The sequence below is a fragment of the Rhamphochromis sp. 'chilingali' genome (assembly GCF_963969265.1).
Source record: "Rhamphochromis sp. 'chilingali' genome assembly, chromosome: 7".
NCBI classification, from domain to species: domain Eukaryota; kingdom Metazoa; phylum Chordata; class Actinopteri; order Cichliformes; family Cichlidae; genus Rhamphochromis; species Rhamphochromis sp. 'chilingali'.
The window spans coordinates 3,339,496-3,356,360 of record NC_137934.1 but is presented as its reverse complement, the minus strand read 5'-3'; the positions used below and the strand labels follow the sequence as shown (position 1 = coordinate 3,356,360).

Genomic DNA, 16,865 nt, shown 5'->3' with positions numbered 1-16,865 from the left:
TTTGTAGCTGGAAGAATCATATGAATAATAGTTACTTAACTATAAAATAAGCCTTTTTTAATGGCTCCAAATATTAAACTGATGGTGCTCTAAGTTACATAATTCACAGCAAAATTAGCCGTGTCATGATTGCTATGATCATGGAGTAGAGAAGTGCAACACAGCATGGACTCAGCATTCACCTCAGCTGACACTGTTGCTCTTCAGGTGTGATCACTTTTAGTTTCATCTTAAGTGATGTAGGCAGTTTGCCTTAATCAGAGCTATGCAATGTGATTGCTCTACCACACCGCTCACGTTATCCCTTCCTTTGCTATAAAGGAGAGCACCAAACGATATGCCTCGTGTTTAACCTTTATCCTTTCCTGCCCACCCCCAAGGCCTTAAAGATCTGTGGTGGCCTTGCTGAGCAGGGTGGGTGATGTATTTCCTTTCACACAAAGGCCCAGGAAGAAAAGTGCTACATGCATAACTGGGATGAATCCCTGCCGTTTCCTTTGTCTCATCCATGTGTAATCCAACCCCACGCTTGGAGGGATACTTCACAGAGCTCGGGGGGAATGCGGCAAACGGGCACGATCCATCATCATGCTAATTAGAGACATCTCGGTTTTTATTGGCGTGAGAAGGACCGGATAACGTCAGCTCTGGTCAGCATGCGTGCTCGGGGATCTATTTCTCATCAAATTTCCAATAACTAAATATAGCGATTACACCCATGAGGACAATTTTAACAGCATTAATGGGTGTAGCAGCGATGCATCACTGTAGCACCTCGAATAACAGAATGTCCTCAGGGCAGTTCAGCATTCGTGCAGCAGTTACCAATAGTCACAATGAAAAGCTATCTTTATGCAGCTGTTTATGGCAGTCGGCAGGTATGGGCCAGTTAAAACATCTGTTGATGAAAAAAGCAATCCATCAAATTTATTCAAAACATTTTACTTTTCAATAAAATCCATCCCAGCTAGACGTCGTTGCAGTATGATATGTGATACCGTGGATAATCAGTATAGTGCTGATTTTGCTTTTTCTCTGTCCTGTCATAGGTTTCTGTTATGTCACATTAATATTATCATATATAGACTGAAATTCACCAGTCAAAGCAGCAAAAAGCAGTACTATTTCTTTTCTCTTTTTTTCTATTTTATTGGAATTCCACGTGAAAGACCAACACAAAGTGGTGCACACGTGAGAAGTGGAATGAAAATCATACGTGATTCCAAACATTTTTTACAAATAAATAACTGAAAAGTGGGGTGTGCATAATTATTCAGCCCCCTGAGTCAATACTTTATTGAACCACCTTTTGCTGCAATTCCAGCTGCCAGTCTTTTAGGGTCTGTCTCTACCAGCTTTGCACATCTACAGACTGAAATCTTTGTCCATTCTTCTTTGCAAAACAGCTCCAGCTCAGTCAGATTAGATGGACAGCGTTTGTGAACAGCAGTTTTCAGATGTTGCCACAGATTCTCGATTGGATTTAGATCTGGACTTTGACTGGGCCGTTCTAACACATGGATATGTTTTGTTTTAAACCATTGCATTGTTGCCCTGGCTTTATGTTTAGGGTCGTTGTCCTGCTGGAAGGGGAACCTCCGCCCCAGTCTCAAGTCTTTTGCAGACTCCAAGAGGTTTTCTTCCAAGATTGCTCTGTATTTGGCTCCATCCATCTTCCCATCAACTCTGACCAGCTTCCCTGTCCCTGCTGAAGAGAAGCACCCCCAGAGCACGATGCTGCCACCACCATATTTGACAGTGGGGATGGTGTGTTCAGAGTCATGTGCAGTGTTAGTTTTCCGCCACACATAGAGTTTTGCATTTTGGCCAAAAAGTTCCATTTTGGTCTCATCTGACCAGAGCAGCTTCTTCCACATGTTTGCTGTGTCCCCCACATGGCTTGTGGCAAACTGCAAACGGGACTTCTTATGGTTTTCTGTTAACAATGGCTTTCTTCTTGCCACTCTTCCATAAAGGCCAACTTTGTGCAGTGCATGACTAATAGTTGTCCTATGGACAGATTCCCCCTCCTGAGCTGTAGATCTCTGCAGCTCATCCAGAGTCACCATGGGCCTCTTGGCTGCATTTCTGATCAGCGCTCTCCTTGTTCGGCCTGTGAGTTTAGGTGGACGGCCTTGTCTTGGTAGGTTTACAGTTGTGCCATACTCCTTCCATTTCTGAATGATCACTTGAACAGTGCTCCGTGGGATGTTCAAGGCTTGGGAAATCTTTTTGTAGCCTAAGCCTGCTTTAAATTTCTCAATAACTTTATCCCTGACCTGTCTGGTGTGTTCTTTGGACTTAATAGTGTCTGAGGCCGTCACAGGGCAGTTGTGGAGCTGTTTTGCAAAAAAGAATGGGCAAGGATTTCAGTCTGTAGATGTGCAAAGCTGGTAGAGACAGACCCTAAAAGACTGGCAGCTGGAATTGCAGCAAAAGGTGGTTCTACAAAGTATTGACTCAGGGGGCTGAATAATTACGCACACCCCACTTGTCAGTTATTTATTCATAAAAAATGTTTGGAATCATGTATGATTTTTGTTCCACGTCTTTCACGTGGAATTCCAATAAAACTGATTCATGTTTGTGGCTGTAATGTTACAAAATGTGGAAAAGTTCAAGGGGGCCGAATACTTTTGCAAGCCACTGTATGTTTTCACTGGTAGCTTGACTGAAATAGAATTTACCAGTTGATTCTCAACTTTGTGTGGCATTTAGGAGTTGTTGAATGGGATATAACCACCTGGAATTGGTGGGGAACACAAACTGTATATAAAAGATGGAATTATCCTTTTTTACATAAGCACATAGGACTGAATCAAGTGACCCTAAATCCCCCCATAGTTACGCTGCAGTAGGTCTAGGCTACTGCAGGATGCACTGAGTGTTTCTTCTTCGCTCACCTTATATTGTTTTTCACTCTTTATGTTTATAAACCACTCTGCATTTAATTATTAGTTATTATTAATCTATGGCTGTCTTCTACAACTTTCATTGGGTTGCACCAGATGGTCGCTCCTCCCTGAGCCTGGTTCTGCTGGAGGTTTCTTCCTGTTAAAAAGGAGTTTTTCCTTCCCACTGTCACCAAATGTTGGGGTTTTGCTTTCTCTGTATTATTGTGGGGTCTTTACTTTTCAATATAAAGTGCTTTGAGGCAACTGTTATTGTCATTTAGCCCTAAATAAATAAAACTGAACTGAATATATGACTGCTAAATAAAGCTGGTGTTGCAAAGAAGAGTCCTGATCTATAGCGTTGTATGTGTGATTTTCATATGATGAATATATGAGAGAAATGATAAGAATAGAAAGACTGAGATAAGATTCTGTAAGCCTCTGTTTGCTGGCATTCTGGTCACGGCTTGAGTAACTGTAGGTTAATCAGCTGAGACAAAGCAAAGTTGGAGTTGGTGTTCCCAGGCTGCACGTAAAACTATTTCTACAGAGCAGAGAGAAGGCTAGTGCGAATCCACACTTCTAACAGCTTTAATTTTTTATTACACCCGCAGAAACATATCAATAATTCCACTACAGCGAGCATCTCCGCCATTTGATTGTTTGATGAATGCATCAGAGCATTCTCTATTGCCTGAGCGCGAGGCTCAGCTCTAAAAAGCAACACTCATTATTTGTATATATGCACAGAGAAGTCACGCAGACTGCTACGTTGCTGTGGGAAAACAAATTACATGATCGGATGGAAAAAATTCCCCATATGCAACGATATCTTGGCAAGCCTCCACTTTCCAACATATCCCCTCTCGCCTGGAGCGTTTTGAAAGATTCCCCATCAGGGGATTCATATTCACATCTGTAATTCTGTCTCGAACATACAGTTCTGACAAGTCCTTTTGTTGTTGTAAAACGATTAAATAAAATTAAAGTACAAAGCTGGCGATAGCATCGGCGGTTTACAGTGTGTATGTGTAATGAAATTTCTTCTCCCAGAGAATCGATGAGGCCCATTCCCCTGGTGGACTGTGTAATTACAAAACCCTCATTAGATTATGAAACTATACAGCATATGGTGAGAGGAGGAGATCGCTTTGATGTGCTCTTGTAATGACTGCAGCAAGAAAAAAAATAGAAGAAGGAGAGAGAATTGCCTGCCTTTTGCTTCATGCGAATCTCTTGAAAGAAATCAAAGCTTTGAAAGTGAGGTTTTCTGTTTTGTGCAGTCCCAGCTCACCCCACCCAACTCATGCTCCTCTGAACTGACTCAGATGCCAACCACTGGCAGCCAAGGATTGACCCAGGAAATTTCAAACTGCTTTGACATGCCGAGGCCGCTGGTGTCACGGCCTTTTGATTCACAGAGGCCGTTTGTCATTTTGCCAAAAAAAAAAAAAAGTGTGAATGCCTTTGGTGATGAAGAATGAGGCTTGATGTTTGAAGGAAGCACTCAGTTGCTCGTAGAACATGAGAAAGTCGCTGTGGGCGGCACTTGTCTTCTGTTCTTGGCGCTACACATTTCACAGACTCTGTTTGGAAAGGGATAGCAGGCTGGGAAGCAGTCATTGAGTGTAACTGTGTTTGACAGCCAGAGACAACAGCAAGCAAGCACAGAACGTGTTGAAAAATGAAAATCGAGGTCCATTTAGGAACCTGAAAAAACAAGCTCCATCTCTTTTTTTCTTTTCGTTTTTTCTCAAATGTCTCTAAGCAGCTGTACCCCCCGGAGCTTTATGGCCCTGTCAGTAACGTAAAAAAACAAAAACCTTTCCAGTAATCTAGTGCAGTGTGTCTTGACCTGCTGGGCTGTGGCTAGTGGGTCCCTTTATGACAAAGGGATGAAGTTTTTTAATAAGTGTGCTTCCCAGAGCAGTGCAAGCTAATTTCTCACTGGGGTCCTCGACTAACAGACAGCAGAATTCAGCATGATACTCAAAAAGTAGTTGGTGTCTTAAAACATTTTTATCATTTAGGAGAGGACTTTGACAGTTTAGGTGCAGAATCTTTCTAAACATATTGTTTGCCCGTCATTGGGGGATACACAGGCTACGCTTCCTCTGCAAACAATCCTATGTAATCATCCATCACAGCAAGACGGTAACACAACCAACTTTATTCTCTCGAGGTTCATTGCTGTTGTTACTGTCACATCTTTCCTCTTAAAATGACTCAAACTAACGTACATGAAAGTGCAAATGTCCTTTCTTTTCCATAAACTGACACTTACAAAGAGAATTTTGCAAACAGACTATATGTATGCAAGAACATGTCAAGCATCATAACATGAAATTTTTAACAAGGCAAGACAGAAATTAATTTTTTAAAATCTATTTTTTAAATGCATACATGCATAAAACAGTCATTTTCAAAGAGTTCTATATTTTTGTTAATACACCCTTAATTGTGTATTTAATACACAATTGAAAAACTAGCTTACAAATAATGACATTAAACCCTGCTTTTATTTTGTTTTCTATTTTTTTTTGGGGGGGGTTGCAGTTTTCTAAATGCCTGCGTGGATAATGGAGTGGCACGTGGTGCTGTTTACAGAAAGGCAGACGATGGTTAGAATTTATTTTAAATCTTTAGATTTCACTGGGCAAGCACTGCTGTCCTTGCTTGCTCTGATTGAATGAACACCACTGGTGCAATAGCTCACCCTTTTTGAGGGTCTGATATTGGGTTGGGATAGCAACTCAATATCAGACCCTCAATATTAGATTTCTAATTGAACTAAACTTACAGAGTTCATGGTCTCGGTTACTTTTTCTCCTTTGCTTCCTTTTCCTCTGTTCTTGATTCCAGTGACTAGACCACCAAATTATACACTTTTCTTTCTGTCTGAAATTTTTCTTCATTACTGGTGTCTTAATTGCCATCCTTAATGTTATCATTATTATTATTATTATTATTATTATTATTATTATTATTATTATTATTATAGAAGAAGATGGAAAAAGAATAACTAAATAAACTTTGTTACTACCCAGGGTTTATTTTTTGGGGCGGGGCTTCATGTGGATACTTTTAAGCACTGATGTTAGGGGTGCAGTTGCTTTGACAGGTCTTTTACATACAGTTTATGTTATTTATTTGAGATGAGTATATTATATATGAATAACAAACACACTAATTGCAACTCACACAATATCTTTACATTATTATATTGTATCATCTGGCTGTAGAAACTCTAGCTGGCACAACATGACCTAACGGCGTATTATTTTTAACAGTTAATTGTCCTTGTGCTTTGCTTGTCACTCGGCTGGTTGTGTAACATGATTAGAATTGTAACACCAAAACAATGAACCGGAAGATGCAAAAACTCATTGTAAAGCTGAAAGAAACTGAATAACTGTTCAAAGTGTTTAGTTGGTTTAACTGTAGTGACAACCTTTCCATTGCAGTTATATATTAGTGGTATATTTTTCATTAAAACAGCTTTAAATTAGAATCCAACTTGGGTGTCTACAGCAGGGGAAACAACCTGATGGCTCTTGTGTCTCTTGTCTCAATAGAAAATTGCTGCTAAAACACAGTGTGTCGCTGTGATGAAACATCCATATGTGATTTTAGAACATTTTCAAGAGGAGCAAGTTGCACCAATTCACCCTCAGAGGACAAACACACAAATAGAGTCATTATTCACAAGATTGTTTCATTTTACAAAGCAGAAAGATTATACTCAGAATGGATCAACATGATGATAACAGATGGCATTCTTGTTGTGGAAGGCAAGGTGAGATTAAAAAGAAAGACGGAGTAAGCAGGAGTAATACTGTGGCAGAGCTGCGCATTTCAAAACAACCGACCACTTTTCCTGCTGATTTACATCAAAAAACGACTCATCTGTCTACACTCTGTGATTTTCTCAAATGTGATGGCAGGAGTCATGGCAGGCCTTTTTCAGATGTGCTGAAAACTAACTTTGGCTATTGATTTGATAACTTCAACACCCCTCTGAGGCGATGCGTTTTTAAAGGACCATTGACACTACATGGAAGCTTAAATGACAGCAGAGCGACTGATTAAGCTCGACTTGAACTGCGTTCTCCACAGAGATGTTCCAATTCAGGGAGATGTCTATTTACAGATATTTTAGGATGTGACAGAAAAAGTCTTATCTAAGAAGCTTTTACAATCAATGTAATACAGCTAGATTCACAATTTGTTGTACAAAGAGACACTTTTCATAGTTTTGACCCTGTAAACTACCACAGTGGATTTTAAATCAATCAGTATGGAATGGAAGTGCAGACTTCCAGGTTTGATAATTACATTATTGCAGTGTTTATGTGCATTAACCATTTTTAAGAGGCTCAAAAGTAACTGGACAACTGAATGACTAGCAGTTGCATTGACATACGAGGCCTGTTCCCTTTTAATTTAATGACCACGCAGGAGTAATAAAGTTTATTCAAAGCATTGAATTTGTATTTTATAGCTTTTCACTGTAATTTTAAATATGACATCCATGCAAGTGAGAAGGGCCATCATCAGGCTGGAAAGAGGGATAGTAACAATCTGCTTCTATCATTAAAAGAAGTAATGCACCGGCCTACTAATGACTGAATTACTTCCATGGTTGAGAAAAAGAACTCAACTTCTAAACAAGTCATGAACACTGCCAGAGAGGTAAGCGTGTTATTGTCAAAGTCTACAATCATGAGATCAAATCATGGAAAAGGAGAGGAACAGTTCATGATCCAAAGCAAACCACATTATATGTCTAGCATGGTGGAGGCAGTGTTATTGCATAAGAAGAACAGGATCACTAGTGTTTATTGTTGATGTGACTGCTGACAGAAGTAGCAGGATAAAATCTCCAATTCTGCTCAAACTCAGAAATTAGATGTTCTGTCAATGTCTCAGTCTCAACAAATGCAAAGAGACCCACAAACAAGCAGCAACACAAGGTGGCTGTAGTAAAGACCTGGCAGAGCATCTCGATTTTGGAAATGCAGCATTCGGTCATGTCCATGGGGTCTGATTGAAAAGATATTCATCCAAGTATTTAAAACAGTCCTTACACTGAAACTCATGGTAGTCTGTCCAATTAGTTTTGAGCCTCTGAAAATGGTGAACTTTGTATAAAAATGACAGTTATTCCTGAACAGTAAATGTAACAATTTTTGTTGTTGTTGTTGATCATTTGTTTTAAAATCCACTGCACATCCTGTGCAAATCAATTCTGTCAACAGTCCCAGAGCAGCTGAATCAGCAAAAACAGCTGCAACACAATTTGAATATAATAAACATTATGAAAGCAGAAGTGTTGTACTGGATTAGATTTACATTAAAAAGTGTAAAAAGTGCTTTGAGTTTAAGGCTAAAATAAACTGTAAAAATCCAGCGAGCTAGTTCAGGCAGGCAACGTGAGCTGTGCTTCGTCATGAACACTAACATGCCTCATCTTCCAAACACCACCTCCCAGCTTTGGTGTTCGAGTTGAGCTGCAGAATCTCCAATCACGTGTCAATTCCACTGCTTCTTTTTTTTTCTCAACCCCACCGCCACCCCAACATCCACCTGTGCTCAGAGTCGGTTTTTTGTTGGGGGCAAGGGAAGGGCGACCAGACAGGAGGAGCTCCAGAGTTGTTGCTACTATAGGAAAATGCTGCCACCGCAAACAGGGAAGACGATGCAGATAAGAGGAGAAAGAGACCTTCCTACACTTCTCTAAATGTATCTGTTATGCTAGGAGATTTTATTATTATTATTATTATTATTATTTGCAAAAAATAAATTATAGATGACCTGGAATTGTCAGCGAGAAGAGTGTGGCGTTATCCTTAAATCCTTATCCTTATTATTATTTTAATATTGATTATTATTATTATTATTATTATATTTCACTTTCACACAAGTGTTGTGCGACTTCATGTTATCTTTCATATCAAAACAATTATAAAAAAAACAACTTACAGAACATATTTAGTTTTGTCCGATTTCCCTGTGGCTCCTCTGTTTCCCTCCGATTGCTGGTGTAAGATTAAAGAAACATTAATACAATGAAAGGAGGCTAACAGTCAGAATTCTTGCTGTGTGGCTACTCTTAAATATATCTAATTTTACAAATTACAAGTGAAATGTAAATGGCCTGTATTTATATAGCGCTTTTCTAGTCCCTAAGGACCCCAAAGCGCTTTACATATCCAGTCATCCACCCATTCACGCACACATTCACACACTGGTGATGGTAAGCTACATTGTAGCCACAGCCACCCTGGGGCGCACTGACAGAGGCGAGGCTGCCGGACACTGGCGCCACCAGGCCCTCTGACCACCACCAGTAGGCAACGGGTGAAGTGTCTTGCCCAAGGACACAACGACCGAGGCTGTCCAAGCCGGGGCTCGAAATGTGTTGCGTAAATTACTTGCAGCCTCATCAGGAGGTTGTGGACTGTTCTGGGCATATACATTTGCACTTTAAAATGACCCCTAGCACTGCAGCTGTATTTTAAAAGTGTGGTTTGGGAAGTGTTAGATTATTCTGTTATTATATGTTACCTTATATATGTAATCAAAATAGTTGAATTAGAATACTGCTGTAGATCACATTATACCCTTTAATATAGAGTGTGTGAGCTGTATGTAGTTTAGTTCTCGTTATACTTTTGAGTTAACAGAACATATTCACATATTAGTTCATTAGATAAATGTGCATCACTCTGTATCCTTGATCTGCTGGGAATGTGTTACACTGTTTTCTTGACATGCTTAATTGTTGAATCATGAAGAGAAGGTTGTAAGCAGGAGACTCTGTGTCTAAAGACAGGGGAGATAGATAGACCACATTCCACACCCCCACCTTACAGAAAGCAGAGAAACAACTGCCGAGGTCATAACTTAGGCGCTGTAACAGAGAAAGAATGTGATGTTTTGGCTTTTACGACTAGCTGGGGGCCACTAGAGACTATAAAAAGCTGAGCAACCCGTCACCATTTTGAGACATGTGCCTGACCCTCTGGTAGCATCTCTCCCGTCCGGACGTTGTAATGCTCTGACTGTTGAATTGTATGGAAATAAATGATTGTTGATTGAGCATTTATACACCGAGTATTGTCCTTCCTTCAGCCCAAAGATTCAAAGAATTGGGAGATTTCAACAACTTGGTGCCGTGTGACCCGGATCTTTGGTGTGCTGAGGAAGTGCAGATTTGGCTTTTGGTGAGATCGTGAGGCGAGGTGAACAGAGGACCGGTCCAAAAATAAAAAGGTAAGCACAGCCTGTTGTATTATAAATACCAAATGTGCATATTGGGCTTTCCAAATTAATCTGTTCACTGAGTTACACGTATTTTCACAGTAAATTTGTCGGTGTGAAATTAAAATAAAGAGGGAATTTGGAGCCACATAGAGATAGACGGGCATAATTGGGTGTATTACTCTGTGGTGTAATAAAAATAAAAAGGAGAGATAGTAAGAGGTGTGCAGTGGAGAATTATGGAGGAGTACAGAGAGGAATGTGTTGGGAGACTGGCGTGCAGTTTACGCTGTCAAGGTAGGCGTGTGGCCTGCTTATCTGTTTAACATGTGATGAAAATGAAATTAAAATAAATCTCTTAGTGTGTTAATACAGGAAGCTGCGGACCTGGACCAACTGCCCCCACAAGCACAGCGGCCGAAGCAAAATTATAGGTAATGGGAACCACACCCAGCACGAATCAGCAGCTGTGAAACAGACAGCAGCAAGGAGAGAATTAGAGGAGAAATTAAGAGAAGTTTTAACACATAAAATTGGGGCCAACGGACTTGTGGAGGTTGGGAAGGCGTCCGGAGCATCACAACAAAAAGGTGAAACAAAAACACACACAAGCAGAGAAATCTGAGAGAAAGGCTCCTTTTAAGGTAACGCCTAGTTTGAGAAAAGATAAAATTAACCTGCCTGCCTACAAATGCACACACACGCAATGAAGAAACAGCTTACACTCATGAACATGTGAAGATTTTCCAGCAAACTTAAAGAAAAATTTAACATACTTAAATGATGAAGTCTATACATTACTGACAAAGAAACCCTCTGGGTTGCAGGACAACAATTTAACTTAAAAAAAAAAAAAAAAAAGGGGACACTGGTCTAACCAACCAGGCAAGACACAACAAATTTAGTGGTTAAAAGATTCAAATTGTGACATGTTTTCTGTTGATTGATTAATAAAAGTGATTACTGAATGAAAGAAAGTTCCTTTTTTGGGCTTTTAAACATGATCTTAAGAATTTTAACATATACCGGTGTTGTCCTGTCAACTTGGTGGGTTAGGAGTTGATTATATCGGGAGAGAAAAAACAAAAAAAGGGGGAGAGAAGGCTGACACAGGGCCTGGCCCCGTTGTCTCCCCTCTGAATAACACAGCCAACACAACATCATTTTCCTGTTCGTTTGTTTTTGTTTTTTGTTTGTTTTTGTTTTGTTTTGTTTTTGTTTTTTCTATACATATTTAATTACAGGCTGCTTTGCCGGCCCTGAAAGCCGAGGCTGACTGGACTCCTGCTCTCCCCCATACGTGACACTGACCAAATGCTGCAACAGCTGGACCCACAACAACGACCTGAGAATGTCAACAGACCTGCAGGAATGTGATCTCATGCAGCAGAGACGGAGAGCACTAAACCTAAGGCCCGTTTCACTACACGGGGGACAATTCCCAGACTACGTCAGCTGACAGAGCTCAGCTGTGACGAGACGCCCGCCAAGCCCGAATGAAAAAGTAAGGCCGAGCAAAAGAATGCTGACCTTGATAACTCTGCATTTACACTGTGCAGGACAGTGATGGACCAACACGGATGATCGGGCAGCAAAAAGGGCGTGACTGAGACAGGAGGAGTAACTGAGGACAGAAGGCACCTCAGAATGGACAAAAAACACAGAAGAAGATGCAGGTTTTACCTGCGGTGAGCATGGACACTGGAGAAAGGACTGCCCCAATTGGGGTCAGAACCAGGACGGACTGAACTTTGAGCAGCAGCAGCAGCAGCAATGGTCGCAAACGAACTGAAAAGGAGGGGGGGCAGGACCCCAGGGCATGCTTCAGGCCGTGGTTTACCCAGAACACCAGAACAGGAAAGTGATGAACACAAACACCCACACAAACACACACATCTACATGCACTGACTCAGAATGAAGAGAAACAAACACACACACACACACACACACACACACACACACACACACACACACACACACACCTCCAAACATACAGATTCAGAATGAAGTGAAATACACACATGAACACGTGCACTCGTTGAGTGAGTGAGAAATGACACACACACACACACACACACACACACACACACACACACGCTCATGCAATGAAGAAGGCTTTGCTTATGCTGATATGCAAAATACTGCACACAAACATCCCGATACATAATTTTATGAGGAGCCATTGATTACCATTGATTACCGTATTTCCCGGACTACAAAGCGCACCTGAATATTAGCCGCACAAGCTAAAATCAGGGGAAAATCCTGTTTTGTACATACATTAGCCGCACCTGACTAAAAGCCGCAGGTGTTTCAATGTTGACTTATAAGAGAATATGCACAAAGGGAATTGTCAGGAAAGAGATGGCTGTTTGGAGACACACCCCTTTTATTAATATTTTGAAAAACAAGTTATGGGTACATATTTGCACATGTAGTACATAACAGTAACCTACAGCACACCAGAAAAATAGATTCGGACTACCTTTTAGGCTCAGGTGCAGTGACACGGCTTTAACAAGAAGAAAAGTCAGTCATTCACCATCTTTCTCTTCTTCCTGCGCACTAAAACCACCAAAGTCCTCTTCTCCAATGTCGGAAACGAACAGGCTCAGGATGGCTTCGTCATCCACTCTCCGCTTCTCTCCTTCGTTGTCACTTTCAAAACCAAAGAAATCCTCGTTGTCAGTGTCAGAGTCGAACACCCTCAGAAGGGCCGTGGCGGTGTCCTCCTCTCCATCATGCAGCAGTCCAGCCCTTCAAAATCCGTTGGTGATCGTGGATGTTTTCGCACTTTTCCACGCTGTCAGAATCCACCGGTGGAGTTGGGCATAACTTGCTTTTCGCAAGTTTATCGCCGCTCGTCATCCACGCCTCCTGCTGAATGCGTAGCGCTACTTTGAAGTTTGTTTTTCGCGCTACTTCGTACGGCACTACGTTGCCTGGCGGACGGACATGTGACTAACATACCACTCTTGAACCCCGATCCTTCCGCCAGGCAACGTAGTGCCGTACAACAGCGGAACAAACAAAACAAATCGTCTTACGATATCACAAAAATCATGGAAAATCCATAGAAAAGCCGCACCTGACTAAAAGCCGCAGGGTTCAAAGCTTGTGCAAAAAGTAGCGGCTTATAGCCCGACAATTACGGTACTTACAATGTGTTATATGTCACCTAGAAGGCATTTATGTAAAGTTAATAAGGTCTAAAACGGTTTGGTTATGAAAACAATGTCTGTGCGTGATGTCTGTTTATGGCTCAAGGCCTTGACTGAATTCTTTGCTGTGCTCCACACAGCCCTGATGAGGAACAGTGGCACAGAGTGAAATTGATGAATTAATAGTGTAAGTTTTAGGTCGGAGTACGGCATTTTCTGTGATTGAGTTTTAATTCAAGGAGGAACAAAAGGTGTTACGGCACCTGAGGTTCTCATTCCCACACAATATTGTCCCGGCAGGAAGCAAAATGTTCCTGTGAATTTCTGGTTGATTGTTTGGTTTTGCTTAGCGCTAGCTTGATTTTATCAGTGAGCTTTGGCTTGTGTTCTTTCTCGTAAGCGAGAGAGGATAGTTTTATGCTTGGACATGTCTGCAACGGGCCCTAGTTTGTGTTATTGTTAGTAGTGTTTTGTTGGTTACGTCTGTTTTCGTTTTTGTTACAGTGCACTGGAGAAAAAACATCTGAGAGGTGTGATCCACCGGTGGTGATATGGTGATATTTTGTGAGTTCATGATTTAACAATCAGCTCTTTAAACCAGGCCTGAAAGATTGAGATTTAAAGCGCTATGAAATATTATTACTGTAAACAGTTGCAAAGTGTGCTTCTCCATGATTGTAATTGGCTTGGGAGAAATTCACTTATAGGGAACACTGATCTAAAAGGATTGCACCGAGTCAATCTGGTCCAAAAAACAACAAGGAATTGTTTTCCTTTTAAAATGATGACGTCATCTTGCTGGTGATGGATGCTCGAATAGGTTGCGCGTGAGACTCCATTATCAGCAACTTCTGGTATGAATGTGTATGGATGTATGCATGTGACTGGACTGTGATGGACGGACTGAAAGTTTTGACTGACTTGATACTGAGACAAAGACTGCATCAACTTTAGGATTAGTAAATGCCAATAGACAATTCACCCAGCGGGCAAGAGAAGGGTGGATGCTTCGCTTTGTTTTGTTTTGTTTTTTCAGTAGCAGGAGGATAAGAGAGACTGGAGGAGGAGACTCTAGCTTCACATAAGTATGAACTGCAGACTTAACACTGTGGTTGCTAATTTTGAGTTACTGATGTTTGCATTAAGAAAACTGTGCTATATTAGCTGTGTTTGGACTAAGGTATCATGTTATATTATTGGGAATGCCAAATGCTACAGTGGAGAAGACTTTTGATACCACTCATGACTGGAATATGTTATTATTAACCATAGCAGGCCACTGTAAAAAGTCAAGTAAATTTTATAGAGGAAAATCGCCAAAACTTTAACAATACCTATGAATGACTGGCCACATTCAGAATAGAGATATGCCATAACAAACATTGGTCCACGTGATTTAGGTTCTCATTTGAAATAGTAAGTTATTAGATGTAGAATATAATTGACAGGGACATTTGATAGGATGTGGTACTGCAAAAGAACAAGAGCAAAGTAAATAAAGAAAATATTGTGTTTAGTTTGGATAAATTCAAATTAAAATGTACCATTACACTCAGAGGATCAATATGGAATAAAACATATGCAAAATTTGTAGGAAGTACATGACTGATAACTGTTCTGTCCTGAGCTTTTGTTTCTATAGCACCCACTTGACCACACCAACAGTTTTCACACCAAAGGAGGGTAATTGCGAATATTTGTGGGAGGAATATCATCAAAACTGGGAAAGGTAAGCCCCGAAGGGGGTGATGACACCATAACTTTCACTTATGGTCAAATTCTTAAAATTTGACCCCAAACTTGAAAATTCTTCAAACATTTAGAGACAGAGGGGATAAACATAATGTCGCAAACCACATAAGGATGGAGCATTTGAATCGATAAGATGGTGAAATAACACGCAGTAAAATGTGGATCATGTTGATTATGTTTATTCCAGTGTGCAGAGGAGTCAATTCCCTTCACAAAGTTTATAAATTCACTTGAACCAAAATTAGGAGCACCCGGTGCTGTAAGAGTTAATAGTCACAATACCCAAGGATAAGCACAAGAGCATGACTGATATGATGGGACTGGGATTTTGCTACACTTAAGTATTGCAGACACAACTAAAACTAAACTAAACTAGCAAACAATTGGTAAAAACTGATTAAAACTGATATAAAATTGAAAATCTGAAGTAGAAGCTACATAAAAATAAAAACTAATGAAAACTGCAAAACTATTACAACCCTGGTCCAGACTAAGATGGCGTTGGACATCTTCAGGGCAGAAAAAGAGTTGGTGTGACCAAGGTGTGGTTTGGCTTGTTGTATGTACATTTCAAAATGTTACAGCTCTGGATGGACCAGTTACCAGGGCATGGAAGGATGACAGACTTTATTACATATGGAGAAGGGAAATGTCCGGGATTGAAGATCCTCAGTGATGACAAGGCTGGAGCAACGGTACTCGAGAGAAGAATTTCTGATACTTTCTGAGATATGATGTCACTAACCTTCTCTTTTAATTGTCTAGCTCCAATGAATTGACACATGGGAGTGTGTCAAAAAGGGGGAGTTGACTCCGAACATCAAACAATGGTTTTATGAACATCTTATGACGTTATTTCTGTGTTTAATAATTTAGCTATGGTAAAACTTAAGCTTATAATGTGTTAGACTTAGAAAGGGTTCACTAATTTTTGATTTCTTTTACACACACATAGATTATGATTAGAATAGGTCCTGAACATAATATTTTAAACCAAATTTGAATCATTAGAAGAACAATGGATAACAATATTAGATTATCAAGGCTAGGGAGAGAGGTGTTTTGGTTTTCTGTCTCTTGCAGAGAAAGGAACAGACACCAGATGGGGACACGGAGATGTGAGGACCCTTCACAGCAGAGACAGATGTAGGGACTGCCGAGATAGCAACTGGGGTCAAGTGTCATGGCGTTTGGGCTCCTGGAGAACATGGATCCCACAAACACAGCAATGACCATGAAGGGGTTGGCGAAAACCAGGAACACCAGACCAACGAGGTTCAAGAGGCTCTTGGCAAAAAGGGGGACACGCCGGTGAACCCAAAACACACAGATCTTTGTTTGAACTCAGGGCCGAATAATCCCCAGAACTGTGCAATGACTAAAGGGTGGTCTAACCCCGGAGGTCGAAGAAAGAAGCTGAGAATCACCCAACTGGAAGACACTGGTAGCTGCAGCAATAAAAATAAAGGTTAAAAGCTCCTTAGACAGAGGTTCTAGTCTAAGTACATTTGAAAGGTATAAGGGGGCATTAAAAAGGGGGTGGAAAACTGGAGCACCAAAATAAAGCTGTGGGAGAATTGGGAATGATGGGAGTGTCATCTGTAACTGCTGTTATGGTTGTAAATCTAACTTTGCTTGCATCTGAACTGCGTGAACACAGAGGTCATCCCACATATGGTCCACCCGTTAAAGGGGGACAGAGGGCCTCAGGATCAAGAAGACCTGGACCTTGTGACCCTGGAGTGTATGTTATAAGTGATCTCTTTCAGAGATCAAAAGGGGGAATTATTAGAT

General features: G+C 40.8%; 1 long non-coding RNA gene across 1 annotated transcript; it reads left to right on the top strand.

Moving 5' to 3' along the window:
- The first annotated feature begins 9,488 nt into the window (after positions 1–9,488).
- LOC308399304 lies at positions 9,489–12,153 on the top strand. Its single transcript, XR_013972117.1, has 2 exons — positions 9,489–10,454; positions 10,520–12,153. It is a non-coding gene; the product is annotated as an uncharacterized lncRNA (long non-coding RNA).
- Positions 12,154–16,865: the final 4,712 nt, after the last annotated feature.